The sequence below is a fragment of the Varroa jacobsoni genome, unplaced genomic scaffold (genome assembly GCF_002532875.2).
Source record: "Varroa jacobsoni isolate VJ856 unplaced genomic scaffold, vjacob_1.0 scaffold_806, whole genome shotgun sequence".
NCBI lineage: Eukaryota > Metazoa > Arthropoda > Arachnida > Mesostigmata > Varroidae > Varroa > Varroa jacobsoni.
Window position 1 is genome coordinate 103,002 of NW_019213708.1, and position 17,079 is coordinate 120,080.

The following is a 17,079-nucleotide window of genomic DNA, read 5'->3' on the forward strand; positions in this document are numbered from 1 at the left end:
GCGCCCTGCGAAAGATAGACAAGCCACGGTCGGGACCTTTAAATAGGAAGGTGGCCGAGCGGTCGGGGTTGACGAAAAGAAGCTAAAGTATCATTTCATACTTTGCATCGTTCTTAGCTTTTCTCGGGATAGAACAGTTTACGTCTCACAATGTGTTCTGTTGTACGTGCAGGATTAATTGTTCCCGCCTATTAGAACTATTACAAAGTAAAGCTAGTACTCAATTTCAGCTGACGGCCACGTGTCTTTACAATCCAGCGTGTGCGTTTGCCGCGCGCTGTAGAGGGGTAAATGTAGAGAAAGGAGACGTTCTTAGTGCTATTTTCGGTCGTACCTTCTCTTTCTAAACCGCAAAATAACCATCTTTTATTTGTGATCAGCGAATATTTTGTATCTACGTGGTGTCGGCTATCGACGAGAACAACTGAGCGAATAACCTAGTACATGTACTATAAATCTATTGAACGTACAGTAGAACTTGTTACCGTATCGCCCATGTTCTGCCTACAAGTGGTAAAACCGGTCGTCGTCGTTGGATCCGATCGTCGTCATCTAACCTTTGTGCAAGAATCAAATTCGAACTTCCCGGCTAGCTCGGCCCGATACGATTTGATATAACGAAAATCATCCATTTTACATTTTACTTATGGATACGATCATAGGTAATCTCATCAGGGACCAGAATTCAGCGTTCGAGCCGACAAAGCTCCGCACCAGCAGTACAACTGTGAATGTTATACTCTAGATGAACTCCGCGTCCACTTATGTCATTGTGCCAGTCGCCCACTGTGAAGCGCTGGATACCCTAGGGATGCAATCGCTGAATCGTACCGACACGCCACTCTACGGGCGGCACTCATACTGTAACTAACCATCCAACATGATAGGGACCGTCAATCTATGACATTGGCATACTGCTCAATGCATCGAAGATCGAATGACGTCTCTTGACCCAACTCAAGGTTTGAGATTAATTATAACTAACGTTAGCATGAATCTAATATCGCGATTATGTCTATATGTGTTCACGGCTCCGTTCGAGTACCTTCAATATATCCGATGGAACCTTGTTTTGGTTGGGTCAACGGCTAGCTACACGACAAGTCACACTGAGCAAGAGTGCATTTCGAGAGCACAACAGCATGCTCACCAGCGTATCAGTACCTAGTCATATGGAATCGTTCGAAGTCCTTCCTGTTCCTGTAACATCAACATCAGAAGGTTCATCTCAACAAGAGTGTTAAGCATAATCGAAATTATGATTGTACTCGACTAACTAATACTAAATTAGTGCCATACTTGGAACGGGCGGACTAAATTTATCGGACGAAGAATGATCAACAATAACGGTTATATGGAGCGGAGAGAATCATAGGTCAATTCGATTGGTGGACGAGGAGGAACCGATGACGAGATTCCCCTTGCTCTATCGCACTATTGCCACTATGGCTACCTCGTGCTAGACTTATCGTCAGCTAATATGCGTTTAGAACATAGCGACATAGGCAGTGAGCGGAAATTCTGCGCAGTCTTAGCCGAAACCGTTCACAACCGAACAATAACATCAATATGTCTACAGACCGATTTTTCTCAGATGCCCTGGAAACGTTCTGCTAGAAAAACGATGCATTTTGTCCAGAATCAACTACTTTCAACTTTAGATGGCCATCAAAAAAGTTCAACGTAGCTAATGCTGGCTGTGGCCAGCGATCACGTGTACACGTATCTTCGATCTCTACCTTGGTGGGTAAACATTTGCAAAACGGGATAGTAGATCACTTTTAGATAGTCCAAGAAAAATAGTTGACCTACCGCTGTTCATGACCCGGTTACGTCTCTGGAACCTATGTGAAGTATTTATTTATCCAGGGCCTTAGTCTAAGGCGTGAATTGCCTACAGAACAGATGCATCATCAAAATTAAATGCTCCGAGGTCTACGTGCGGTATCGCCGCTATGCACGGCGTTTGCCAGGCACGAGAACCCAATTGTCCATTTCTGCCATCCAATTTAGATACGTTTTTTGTGTGTAGCCAAGGTTCGCATAGACTACTAAATACCAAGGGTGTGATCAAACGATGAAGCTCTTGAGCTTCGACAATGGGTTTCATCTTCTTAATTTGATCAATTCGTAACTCGGTATATGGATTCATTTAATTACTCTTTTCCACAATAAAATGTTATCGCATAAATTAATCGACAGTGATAAGCTCGCGTTTCGTCGATATCGATTTGTGGCTATCTGCGTCAAAGTTGTCCGCAGCTTATAAATGAGCTCCCCTTAGACACTACCGACATGATAGCTTTCGACAGCTGTTTCTTCATAATAGTTATATATATATATATATATATATATATATATATATATATAAGTAAAGAAGAAAACTTGGAAGCGGCTCATGCCTTTTTGACTTCAATGAAGAAACAGCTGTCGAAAGCTATCATGTCGGTAGTATATATATATATATATATATATATATACTACCGACATGATATATATATATATATAAAATATATATATATAAGTAAGTACGGTAAGGATTACTTAATAATATATATATATATATATTATTAAGTAATCCTACTTACCGTATGTCCAACGGCCAGCTACGCCATATCTGATTTCTCTGTTTAGGTCTCTGCTATCGGCACAATTTTCACGGAAAGATACTATAGCAATTAGTGACCCTAGGTAGCTAAAAATGATTACAAGGTGAATGCAACTAAAATGAGAAGATAGGCTCCGAGTCATCCGTTGAAGCCGAGCGGGTCGTCCTTCAAGTCTCTCGTCCTTCCGGAATCGCCCTTCCTGTCAAGGGTTACGTTGACCATTTTACGATGTCTGAGGTTTGCTAGAAAATAGCCCTAAAAAATAAGAGAGGTACGTTTGAGTAACGGGATGATCTGTTTCTTCTGCGTTGACATTGAATTTAGTGCTGTTAACCTGGCGACGGTCAACTAAATACAATGAATTGTGGTTCGCATAGAACGTATTCTGTGGTAAGTTAAGGTCCCGTGAAAATACGATATAACAGAAGTGTACCGCTGTAGATCCTCTTGGCCTATTCGGTTCGTATGATTTCATAATGAAACTCAGCTGTGGCACGTTTTTGTCAGTTCTACTTTTATAGCTCCTTTTAATAGTATAGCTATTGGTTACGTTTGTTTAAATAAAGAATTTCATAAACGTATACGTACATTAGCTTGCCCTGCTTTAAAAAAGCTTAAACATTTTAGCTGTTAGGTTTCACGACTACCATCAGAGACGCCATTAAAGAAGCGAACTAAAATACAATAGGTATCCTCAAAACATCGTTATATTTGTAAACTGGGTTTCAGTTGTCTTGGGTCGATTCATCGAAGACTGGCGGATTCCCTATAATCGTCTCAACTGTAATGCATGGTCGAGACAGAGTAAACATGCACCGATAAGACGCAGTACAGAGGGGACCTTCCGATGGCTGGCCGTAGCCACCGGACTATTCTCAATAGCCTCTCACCGAGTTCGCTGTGCTGTAGTACTACCAATAGTAGCAATACTTTACACACACAAAGTTTACTACTGATCACCAGTGGACGTCTTCCAAGAGACGCTGGGTGTGAATCGAGCGATTCCCTATTTAGCCCGGTAGAGCACAAAGGGTCTCTTTGACACGGAGCCGTCGCCCATAAAAGGAAGAGGCCTCCTCCGAAATGATGATAGCTGGCAGCGGGCCGCGCAATTACATGTTCATGAAAAGCACGTCGTGTATTGCACGACAATCTTTTCGGTGTCTATGAGCATCGTCATGGATTAGCACGGGCGGTCGGAAGCTGCACACATGCTCAAATGGACCAGAGGGAACAGGCAAGCGCGCGCATCCGTTTTCCAGTAGCCTTCGCTCTACAGTCATATATAGCGCTAGGATAGCCGTGAGATTCGAGCACTACCACCACGAGCTGCGAATGATGCCAGACTACCAAGAACAACAGGCACTGATTAGATTAGGCGTATGGTTCACAACCATGTTACCGCAGGTGAAATTGTCATTATCATTTTAGAAGTTCGTAAAAACAACGCTGCTACTGTCTTTTGATCACTGACGCTTTGGTGTTATTTTTATACGGCTCGATCGTTGCTTTCTCTACTGATGTCGTTTGTGCGCTGGGTAACAAACGATCTGAGAAGTCAAATTGTTCGGAGACAAACGAAGAGAATGAAAAGATTGTGAAATATCTCGTTTACTCTGGCTCACAGAGCTAGATTTCTGCATTTCAATAGTATACAGTGCTTTGACAACTGAAAAAAAGGATCCAACATCTGCCTTCGAATCATCCCTCGTCAGCCTCCCCACCGCCACAGAGAAGCAGCCGCACAGCTGCGTATACAACCGCGCGGCATATTGATAGTAATAACAATAATGTAATATGTTATTACGGCCGTTTTAAAATACACAATGTATAAGTATTGGATGAACGTAAAAAATAAACAGCCGCTATGGATGACAGTACGTAATCGTTATAATTATGGTTACAATGCGTGTTTATCACCAACAACAAATGTACGTCGATGCTACCGCACTGTTTTTGTTGCTTGCGCTGCTTTCACAATGATTTAATGAATTGTTAAGTGTTTACGAAATTATGCAGACGGTATTTGGTCCTCAGTAATACGATAGTAACATCGTAAATAGAAAAACGTGTTTTCAGATAGTTTGCATTCATGCACGCGCATGGGCATTTCAAAACGCTATAAGTGTCTATAAATGACTTCCGAAATAATATAGAAAAGAATTTCGGAGATGGAAACACGTAATTAGTCAATGGGTGGTCATATACAGGACGTACGTTGCTGGTAAAGAGGCCACGAAGCTTTGAAAGAGCTAGAACTCTGCCGTCCTCTAGACACTATGTGGTCTCTCAGAATTAATATATAGAACGTAATAGGCAATAACTACTATGATTCGCCGTTGTCCGGTTTTGCCATTGAATTTCTTAGAAGTATAATTTCTTGCTTATACTTCTGGTACAGCTGATGTTATTGGTGTCGTATCGTTTTGCATAGATGGCTTCTTCTTCGGAAGCTTTATTGCCTGGATGTAAAACTAGCGTAAGTAAACGCGTAAGGATTAAAAGCTAAATAGCGACAAAAAAAAATCTGCCAAGTATCGCATTAAATTAATACAAGGTAAAAAGGTCAGGTGGCGTCCAGTACGGTGGCAATTCGAATATACCCAGCGATGCTTGTCTTAAAATGATAACATCTTTCTGGCTTTGGGATTATCGATTCAGAATCCCAGTGATTGTACTCTGACCCATCATGCGAAACTGTTGTCAGTCTGCGCGCATTTATGTACCACAGACGGCCAACAAGTTCAACAAGGTGTCCCTCACGAAGAAGACTGGGTTGTGAGGTCCGTTGGCACCACCGCTTAATCAAAAAATCTTGGCGATATCTCTTAATGGTCCGACTATTTGCTAGCGCTCTCGGCTTAGCGGACAACAGCAATGTAGCAAGTGTATTTATTGTCGTTGACAATAAGAATACGTTTCTGACGGCGACAGTAAGCTTCAGTCCTGTCTTTCCTTCAGCTCATTTTTTTCCACTCGACGACGAATGACGCTCAAGTCTTTACGCGCCTACGAGTCTCTTGATAGTACTGAGAACCAGTATTTGCGACGCGTCTAAATCTTTGTGAACCAAACAAAAAATGAGAGCTTGCGTCGCCCTGGGCCTCTCATTTTCTATGCACTTATAACAACGTGAGTAACGTCTACGTAGTAGTTGAGGAAGGATGATCGGAAGAGCTTCACATTATTTGACGGACATTTACCGACGGTTTAGATTGGATTTTTTTTGTTCTTTCCTACTGCTGCTGCTGCTGCTGAAATTAAAAACAGATGTTAGCATATTGCCAGTGAACCAGTAGCACAGGCATAAGCGCCACATGTTAGTTCAAGCTCCAAAGTACCATAATTTAGTAGTCTAACGAAAGCGTTCAATTGAGGAATTCTCCCATCGGCCGTAACCAACATTCTCCATTGCCTATTATAAGCACGGTTTTAAAAAAAGCGCGTTTTCTTCGAAAAAAATGTACAGGCGTGATGTAGAAGCCGTTTGGTTGCATAAACTATGGATAAGTGACAACTATAAAATACGACGAACGTTAATTGGCAGTGCAGTTTTCTGCTCGTCTGAACGAAATGGTAAATGCTATCCCCTTCGATGAAGATGAGAAGATTAACGATCGTCGGAGTACCGCCGAAGTTGATAGGATTCGATGGAGATCTTAGTCTTCATTTAATTTAATGAACGACCTCCGACGTGTATTAGCTTTGAGTGTCCTATCGTCAGCGACAGGCTTAGGTTTGCCGCGGATTATTAACAGGCAAGAACCGTCCCTTCTCTAATTTTGTGGGAAAAACTGTTTGTTTACTTTCGTGTAGTCACTTCTAGATCTCTTAGTCTGCCAGGCAGCGAATAGTATTTCTTGTCATAATTTAACACGTCATGTCTGTTCTCGGCCTTCGCATAGTCTGTTGTGTACTGCTCACGAACTAATCGAAGCCTAAACTGGCAAGCCAGAAGGCAATGACTTAGGCTTAATGTTGCAAAGTATAAGCTATTGTTTATTATTATTATTGTTCGTGGTACAACACTGTTTTAGGTAGGTTTCTCCTAGCTAGTTTATACACTTGCTAATTGTTCTCTAGATTATATTGGCACGGTCGCATCGTTTTAAGCATGTGATTGAAGATATTTTGTTAGTGCTCCTTAGCTAGGCCATATTTTTTATCCTTGTCTGGAGTTCCCGACCTCAACCTGCGGTGTTGCAATTTGCCTATGACAGCTTCCGAACGGCAAAGTCTAAATGTCATGTTAGAACTTCGTGGCATGCCCGCCGCACTGAACATCAGCCATATGTTAATGGTATATGATACATTATAACAAATCTATTATAGTGATTGTAGCGATAGGTAAAGGTAATAGGGGAAGTATCGCTGGCAGCAGCAGCCGTAAGGACGGAGAGGACTAATTTTTCGTCTATAACATTCTTGTATATTAGCTGTGGTACAGATATTCCCACGTAGGTCTCCAAACGATTGCCAATTAGGCTTATGGTAAACATCAGGCACAAGAAGAATGATCTGAGCGGAGATTCGTCTATATGCTTCCTTTTAGTCCTCTTGCAGTTGCTTAAGCAGTTGGCTGACGACAACGGTCGCACTGAGCAAATATCATCTTCTCTCTATTCGTCTGCAAGAACATCATAAATTGCCCAGATATCGGGACTAGGATAGCCGGAAAGGTCAAATAGATAAAAAAAAAAAAAAAAGTAAGAAAATGATGTTATTAAGTCAATAGCTATTTTTGAACTACACGTTCCTCCAGCCTCTAGGAACTTGTGAATAACAGTTGAATTTATTCCAAGAGAAATGAGTTTAGATGGAAAAACACCTTACTAGTCTAAAAAATCAAACTTTTCTTCGATAAAGTTGCAAGGATCGGAGAAGGCATTAGGCAAAGGGTACAGTAATTAAATGGTATAGAAAATTGGAGTATTGAATAGCAGCGAAGAGGTGCCCAGATGCTGGGACCCGAACGACAAAAACGCATTGCCGCAATCGAAGAGGCTTTGCGCAGAAGCAGGATTTCGAATCTGTTGTCTAAAGCCGATAATTTACATGTAACGTGTTATACAGTTATGATTCAAGTACTGAGAAGACAGAAACTGAGTAAAACAATGAACCGATCCTGATCCAGTCAGAAATCAAATGATCAAAAATAATAGATAAATAAATCAAAAGAAATAATTAAAAAAAGTACGCCATGTCTATAAGATTGCTAGAGGCGAGGCATGACTTAATCTCGATCACCAGCCAGAGTAAGACCTAGGTGAAAGACAAGGTGATGGAAGATCTGTAATAATGTTGAGTATATTCGGGTGTATGATGATGGCAGTAGCTGCAACCGACGTCAAAGCCATCTATCACCACGAGATATTCGCCAAAAAGGAAATAATGCATACAGCCCGCCGTCTCATACCTTTTATGAACCATTAGCACGGCAGTCAAAAGCGCGCAGTCTGGTTACTATACGACAGACCTCATATCGCCATTACTTCCTATGTATTCAACGTTGCTTTCAGCCAGCTCATTTCCCTGATTCAAATTCGTATGATTGCGGGGCTTTGCACGCCCTAAAAAGAACAACTGGTGGGCAAGACTACTCCTCTATCGAGTTACTACGTAAAGCCGTAGATAGAGAAATGATAGATGGGAATATGAATGGTAGGCATGTGGGCGTCTACAAATCGTCACAATGCTGGGACAAGTGTATGAAAAAAGAAAAATAAACAAGGGTACTTCTAGCACAAAGCGCCACCATTCTATCCACGGTTGCCGGCTTTTCATCAATTACCCAGTCCGTTGACGCACTCGATTAGCCGGGTCACGAAGTGCACGGCACAAGCCATAATTCTGATGATCGTCACCATACATAGATTGATAGATAGCACATGATGTAACGATAACAATGGAAACGAGAGCACCAATAAATGTAGCAAAATCCATTTTTTTTTTTTGCCACAAATCCAACAAAACATAATCAAGTACTAGACCAGCTGTGAAATTGAACGCGTTTAGGTAATGTAACATCATGCCCAGCTGTTTCTGCCGCATGCAGCCTGCTATGGCGGATCGCCGCCATCGAATCTGGGTCTGTGGAATGGGCCTTCCTGTCTGTCGATCGATCGTTGCGAGCTTTGCAAGCGGCGCCGGTAGCAATAATAGCTACAAGAGCACCCACTCTGCTTGCTTCTATGTGTTACGTTGTTGTTCTCGTCCGATTGGATAATAATGGCATTGTGTTCGATATTGCCCTCGTTAAGGGCGAATTTGTCTTTTGACAGTAGTGCATTATTATTCATTGTTACATTATAATGTATTGGACATCAATGAGCTTACGCTAGCGGTTCCTTCTTCGTTATTGTTATCCTTATAGTTTACCATTGTAGAGACACTGGAGCAATAACAAGTCATTCAACTCTGCCTGGACATGGTTTCATGATGATGGCTCAATTTGTCCGTGTTGAACAGTCATAGTTCAGTCTTTGATTAGGCCGACTCTAAGGATCGCCGCAGTAGCGTTAACACCGACCACCCCCATCGTTTCGCCATTCGTCCTAATGTAGCACACATGTGAATTCATTCGGTGGAAGACACAGCACTTGTGTCAATAGGCCAACGCGGGCAATAAAAAGGACCAGTCGTCCTAACCGCGAGCAGTAGAGCCAGCGTACTAGTTGTTGTGCTGCAGGTGTCACTGCCTTCGATGAGCGTCGGATGACGAGCGAACAGAGAAGCCTGGTATACCATTAGTGAAGAGCGCATCTGACCACTTCAGATCGCCCTCAGTGGTGGGCCGACCTTGCCCGTAAGCGGATTAGTCCTAGTAGAATAAAATGGGCCGGGATCAAGCTTGGGCAGCGTTCCCGTCAGAGAGATTCAATCGTTCCTTTTTACCCTTTCTTATTCACAGTCAATGACTCTGATTCACCGCTCTCTTTAGTAGATGAGCAAAGACATTCAAACAACTATAGCATCAGATAGGCCGGCGTACATACGTGGAATCGTCGTCCCGCTTCGCCGTTTATTAATGCTTCGTGGAAGTAATATCGCCGCCAAATCATCCGACTGTCGCTTCTGTTTGAAGAAGAAAAAAGACGACAAAAGTCTGTGACATTTTAAAGAGAAGCTCGCTTTATTTCCACACAGACCGTAAACAGAAATGCAATAATGTCGTTATAATATCATAAAATTAGGAAGCTTCACTACGGCCTCTTTATGCCAGGAGCGGGAATGGCATTATTACCATTTCTGCGATGGACCAGCGTTGCTGCGGCGAGTCACGAATGATTCGCAGCATTATCTACAGACTTCATCATGGAACGAAATGCTTAAACCTAACCCGTTAGGTAAGTTTCTATTTACCCTTGATATATCGAGCGTTCAGGGCCATAATTTAGTTTTTTTTTTTCTCTTATATATTATTAAGGCCTTAGTAAAATGAAATTGCCTTTTTTTTTCATGTAAATCTGTACAAACACAGTACACATATTTGAATCAGTTATCTAACTTTTGTGTGTCTATCATCAGTGCTTTGGTAGATAACAGGCCAGCCGAACGTCAGCTGCACAGTCCTTTCTGCGGAGATACTTTAATAGAGCTACATAATCGTGTCACGAATGCAGACTGGTCCCTCAGAGCGAGATGACTGCAAAGCTTGAGACCATTAACGTACGATACAAATGGAAGGTTATTAATAGATTCGATTACACTGGGACAGGTAAAGCCTCTATGCTCACAGAGTATATATACGTATATGAGGTTAGGCAGTGAGAGAAAGAGAGTCCTCGATGAAATGCTTCATGTTCATGTCGTAAAAGGTCACTTCTCTCTGTGCGCGTCTATTTTAAGAGTGGCCGAGCTTCGAATAGACCCGGTTGGATTCGAATCATTATGGCTCGTTTGAGCTGAACATGAACGCGCTGCAACTATCCTCTGCTCTGTCTACTGTCATGTTTATTTATACAACCAGCCGAACGATGCGATGGCACCTTTACGCTTGAGTGTCGAGGGAAGGACAGATAAGCTCAGTGTCTCCGTTCGGCCATCATTCATCCTCCGTGCAAACGAGACCCACAATTCTACAGACACTGCTATCTATATATGTACATTTATAAGCAATGATGACGAGACAATCTCTGTCGCATAACCAGATGCGTTCTTGCTACTACGCACCCTCTATACCTAGAGGAATAAGAAAGCCTATTCTATTACATTCATCGTGCGATTCCATATAAGTACATACTCTAGCGGGTTGCCATGTGTACGATACGGGTTTAGCGCTAAGTGAAGTGGCAGAAGATCAATAGATTGTGCTTTGAGGATAGTCGCTCCTTGACCCAATTTTAGGTTGATTGCTACGTATCAATAAAAAGCCGATTGCGGTCGAAGTAAAGAATTTTTGATGACCGGTAGTGCTTCATCGAGGGCCGTAGACACAGTTTAGCGACGGCTCATATTGCGCGCTGCGGAAGCTGTGTTCCATCACATTTCTTGCCACGTGACCGTGTCTGACAGATGTTCTAGACATGATGAAATTAAACAGGTTTATTGGTAAGTAAAGATGCTTGTGGCGACGAGAACTGCGAGCTGCTACGGCCTGGCACGCTTCAAACGACGAGGTGTGCCATACTCGTGTAATGGTGGTCAGGCAATGTAGACATTAGCTACTAGGACCTAACATTACAATTAATAAAAGTTGATTCATTTGATTGCAAACGTAATGGAGGATGGCTTGATGAAGAAAAGCCCCTGTTTTTGGATACGCAATGATCTAGCGCATGCGTCAAATTAGGCATAGTAGGTGAGACGCTATTGTTATATTAGAATACAATCACCTGCTGCTTGCAAATTAGACATGTCACCATGGGACGTCTGTCATTTTCTGACCTGATTCTCTAGATTTGACACTATTGTTTCTACGTATTTCATGAACGTATGCTGCAGGTTATAGTAGTGAGTACACAACGTATAAACTTATTTCCAGTTCAACCCGCTTTAGCCGGACGAATCGCACGGAAATGACCGTGCAAGCCTTGCGCTGCTATTTCAGTAAAAGTCGTTAACGTTCGATGGCCTAAGCGACACGGACCAACGAACAGACTCACACCATTTAAACCATTCGAATCGCCCTAGACAGCAAGGTTGCGTCGTCACTGAAAACAGTCGAAACCAACTGCTCCGTACGAGCAAACACCTACTCACTATCGGTAAAGCGGGTACCGAACATCAGGGGGAAAATACACTCGCTGGGAACGTGTGTATGCTGCTCTACCGTTGACGGGGTTAGTGGATAGGATAACTGAGCGGTAAAATGTAGACCGTCTGCATTTACTGAACAAGCCCCCAAACGTTGGCCTCTGGTTTGCTAGGTCAAACGGGATATCCGCCGGCGATGGCCGAAGTCATAAATGGATGCCAGTAGTAGAAGTAGTAGTAGCATTCCATTTCGACAACGCAACCAATCGAGTAATGCAGAGGTGCGTTGAAAAAAGGAGAAGGGGTTCTACTGGAAAAGTAAGGATAGAGGGGCCTCAGACCCTGGATCGTAGCAGCCGGATAGTCAGCAGGCAAACGTTTGGAGATGTCGACCGCTCATAAAGGCTTCTTACTCTCGTTCCTTTGGGGACCGCTAGGAGTAAAGGCAGTGCGAGTCTTGAGCGCTAGCTTGCCGGCCATACACACACTAAAAGGGCAGCCTGTGGCTGCGGGATGTTGTGCGAGGCCGCGCTAGCAAGTGTAAGGCCATGACATGTGTGAGTGCATGCGTGGTTTGGTGGTGCTGGTACTGATGAAAAAAGAACGATGCGGAACTATGGTCAAAACGCCCAGCCAGGACCTTATTTCGGCTGTTTAGGAGTCGGCACTGTGTGAATCATTTCCCTGGACGCATGGGCGACTACAACGTCTATGACATTCAGTCAATGAAAAGAGCAAAGGCCAACAGCTCCAAACAAGCTGCCTCGAGTGACCGAATAGGCCGACGGAGTCATTGGGGCATCCGTATCACGTTCACCGTCTGCCAGCCGTGACCACTCGTCGATAATGTTCGGGTGGTTCTGTCCATACCAAGCCGTTAGGAGTTGTGGTCGCACGATGGATAGCCTTCAGGTTTAAGATACAAGATTATAGAGCAAAGAAGTAAGCAGCACAGGAAATCGTAGTCGAGAGACTACAAGAGACGCCTATTGCCACGTGAATCACCGTTGCCGCGATGCTCTGATCGGCTCGGAGATGTTCGTCAAGCTTTTTCAGCAGAACTGATCGTCCATGATTGTGAAAATGAGGACCGCTTACATAGCTGAGCCGATTGCCGTCGAGGATGCTCACCTTTCTATTGTTTGCGAGAAAGGGCTGCTTGCAATGGCTTATTGGGTAACATATTTGTCTGCTAATTTTAGGGAGACGTTGTATTCTGAATTCGAATCTTAGCGTAGACAGACTTTGTTTCCAGCTGGGAGCCAGCCGTCTGCTGGAGTGCCTGACGGCGATACCGGCCGCAAAAATCGAAACAACGCATGGGCAGTGAGCTATTCATGAGTGTGCAAGTGTCTTCCTTGCACATGCCCATCAGGCGTGAAGGCAGCGACGACGACGGCCATTGAAAAGAGGGAGTGAGAGAGACAGGGCATTTGCGAGATCAGTGTAACAAACGTCTGCGCCATAACATCGTAGAAAAGAGCAAAGGGAAAATGCTTACGAGAAACTACTTGTGGTTGGGCATTACAATGGACTATGATATCACCTTTAGAAGCGACTCATAATTCTTGTCACAACAAGAAAGCACAACAATATAAATCATGTCATTTTCTGACTAAAAAGATAAAAAACAACTACCTTCTTGAGAGCTGCTGCTTTAATTGTACAAAGCCGAGCAGATGGGAGCATGTTGTTTTATTGTCTCGGAACCGCAGTTTTCCATTTACTGATGATTCCTATATGGTAAAGTTACCGCTGGTATCGAATGTTAACCGTTGGCAATTGAGAGGCCTCGAGCATTTTGTTCATTTTTGAGAAGAGCCTACGCTGTGATCGTCCGGTATTGTCCGGTGAATACACTGCCGTTTTTTTATCACTGCATTAGCACCACAACCACTGTGGAAAACATGTATCGTGAACTATTTCAGATAATTGGGACTTCTTGTATCCTTTGCTGCCCAGCGCAACGTAGCTGTTACACGTCTGCAAAGGTCATCGCATTTGTTATTTTTTGTTTCGCCCATTTGCTGCTGATGCAGTAACGATTTTTCCAATCAATATCCTCGTTCATCCCCAGTTCCGTCGTCGTGGTCTTGGACTTACACCAAAGGCATGGTCTAGGGTTTCATTGTGCTGTTTGTATGTAGGTGTGTGCTCGAGTTTAAAAACACAGTAATCCGGTTAACGGGCGGAGCGAACGACGGCTTTACGCGACGGGTAGTGGTACAAGGCAAGCTCTCTGCTACCGTGGTAGTGAATGAATATGAAAGTGCGACGACCGTTTGTAACATTAGCGAGGACCTCTGAAACTGAGCTTGACGTTCTAATGGTAGATACATAACCGGTTTGCGTTGAACTATTAAATGAGGGTTTTCCTGTAATAAGGAAGCTCATATTTTATAAAATCCGAAATAAGGGTTCAAAGATCTCTAGATAAGAACCACAGTCTAACTGACGACGGTAATCGATGCAGCTAAAAGTGTCTCATCTCAAAAACCCAAAATACGGCAATGTGCAGTTCTATGCTGCCTCACCGAGTATTTACAGGCATTATTAGATTCATCAAAAGACTGCCCCCTCTGATCAGATCACTGTTCCCAGCTTCGATAGGGTTGGTCATGAACTGTGGACGAGAGAAATCGGAAGTTGAAAAGGTGCATTGCTTGTTCTGTATTCTCCACTTTTTGAAATACATGCTTTCGACATCGTACGTGTTCTAATCCTGTTCCTGTGAGGGACGCTTCCTTGCAGGCTTCGTCCTGTTTGATTCCGTATGCTGGCTGGTGCCTTTGAAACAACTGGATTTTATTGAGAAAAAAAAAATTACCCTTGACTATGAGCACCTGATTGTATAGCGAATAATCCTTCCACCCGCGCTTTCAGTTTCAAGTATAAACAATTACCAACTTCAAGATAAGACCCTAAAAATCAACTCGGCGACGAATAGTTATACAGCCAGTTACGATATATGCCGACTGGCCCCCAGCCAAACGAAGTTTTCTACCGCTGGCAGGACTACTTGCAACAGTATATGAAGTCTTCGAAGATCAATGAAACAATAGTGAAAACGGTCGATCATAGTGCCTGTGACACAACGGCAGTAATAAGTATATGTACTTTTCTGTTCTTTGACGAAATACGCCGTTGATGGTCACTGTCGGTTTGCTGGCGATGCCTATCCGGTCGCTGATCGAGACCGTCGCTTGCCAACAGACATGTTCGTTGCATTACGATTTCCAACGATTTTCTCCTGTGCTGTTTTCATGCTCGTAGCTGTCGCTCTCGTTAGAATTGTTAGACGGTATCAATGCACCCAGCGATAGCGTCACTGAAGTCTTATGGGGCTCATAGCGTTAAAAATGTGAGCCCATACGGAGATCTTCTAAGTGAATCGATCACGGCCACACGCGCGTATTTCGTATTCAACATGGCGCTATTGCCAAATATCCATTTTTTAACCTGCTATTATATGTTTTATTACATATTTGTGTGTCTCTGTAATTTTACGAATTGTGCTTTTCACACCGTTCACCACCGTGACTCGCTTCTCGACTTAGTTGTTTTATATATATATATGAATACACATATTCATTGCTACGGAGAAAGGTAAAATTGGCCGATATGTCACTTGTTATGGCAGGATTTTCTTGTCTATGATACGATATAGGCAGGGGTAAGGGAAGCAAGAAATGGAAGCCTAAAGGAGAGTTGAAGGACCTTGATTTTGGAATGATGGCTGACGCCACTGGATTAGTGTTTTTTTCTCCAGTGACTTGCTTCTTTCTCTCTGTCTGGTAGAAGTCGACGGAAATGGTGGCTATATCTTTCTAGGCTTTTCAGCGAAGTATTTTTTGGAACCAGCAGTACAATCCGAAATACTGTTCAAAAAAAATTTTTTTTCTTTTTATTTGGGAACGATTTTTGCAATGACGATGTGCTTCACGAAAAACACCCAACATCTTAGTCTGGATTTGTGTTATCTCTCATATATATGTACGTATATACACATATGCACTAGTAATAATTTGTACATTTGAAGCAGTAGTTACAGGGACGACTTGGAAACGCACGTGACTTTGATGGTGCAGGTAGCATTGCCTGTACATTAATTTTTTAATTTGTCATCCTACAAATAAATGCAATAAAGACAAAGTAATACTCGCAGAACCGGCACCTTGTCTGATATCAATCACATTACAAATGGGGATAGTACGACAGGCACTTTTGCGAGTGCTCTTATCGGGACAGAGGCATACCATCGCGAGTAGTACTTGCGGGCGGCGTTGATCTATGATATATCAAGCTGTGCCTAGAGCACTATTGGCATCATAGATCTTTTTGGATTCCACAATCAATGTCTCTCTTGTATATGTACATTTATTTTTCGTCCTCATCGAGATCCTTGAAAGGCTTAGGTGAAGGCAAATCGGTGTTTGTGCAGAAAGATTGAAAGAAAGAGTTTTTCCAACGCCCTTAATATAGAGGACGCATCGATAAAAAAAAATGGCCGTGATCAACGTAGATTCGCGTTAATTCGTATAGACGATTCAAAGCAAAGCCACCGGAGGCACTGTCAAAAGAAAGCTGATACATTTGTTAGCGTTCTATCTGTAAAGGTCCAATGAGATTTTTTTGAATATGACGTTTGTCTTTTCGTTTTTACGTGATCGTTAGCATCGTGCACATTTAAATAGCTCCGCCGTCATGGGAAAAATCATTCTGGATAATGCCATTTGCAGCACACCTGCGTGCGCACAAACCCTATACAAATGCGCGAGACGATTGTGGAATGGAAGATATTCCCCCGCTCCTTACAAATATCCATGTTGGCTCATCTAGTCGATACGACTAACTACTTTTAGCGATTGACGAGAGTCCTCGAGGAGTGCCGCCACCTGATACTGTTTTAACGATAGCAGTCGTTTTGAAGGAATGGAAAACTGATGGGCGTATAGGGCGCACGACCGTCCGCCGCAAGGGAAACAATGCCTGCGCCGCCCAAAGTTGATGCGCGAAGCCACCATTGAAGTAGAGGCAAAGTCAGTAGGAATAAAAGCTTTTGTTAAACGCCATTGTTCTAGCGGTAGACGTGGTGGCTGCGATATTTTTAGGAGGACTCAATTCGGTCCTTCTCGAATGATCGGTGATCCTTTACGGGCACTTTTGACTCAGTTTGTACGACGGACATACAGCAGTGAGGCGACGTCATCGTTGTGGATATAAATATCAAAATGATGCCAGGTTACTGCACGATGACCGAAGACTGGCTCAAACC

General features: G+C 43.1%; 2 long non-coding RNA genes across 2 annotated transcripts in view; both read left to right on the forward strand.

Annotated features, from left to right (window-relative positions):
• LOC147753014 (uncharacterized) overlaps window positions 1-17,079 on the forward strand; it is a 60,719-nt gene that overhangs the window by 24,792 nt on the left and 18,848 nt on the right. The gene's annotated exons all lie outside the window — the stretch shown is intronic.
• LOC111263972 (uncharacterized) lies at window positions 2,858-4,489 on the forward strand. The gene is made up of 2 exons (XR_002682574.2): window positions 2,858-2,999; window positions 3,339-4,489. It is a non-coding gene; the product is annotated as an uncharacterized LOC111263972 (long non-coding RNA).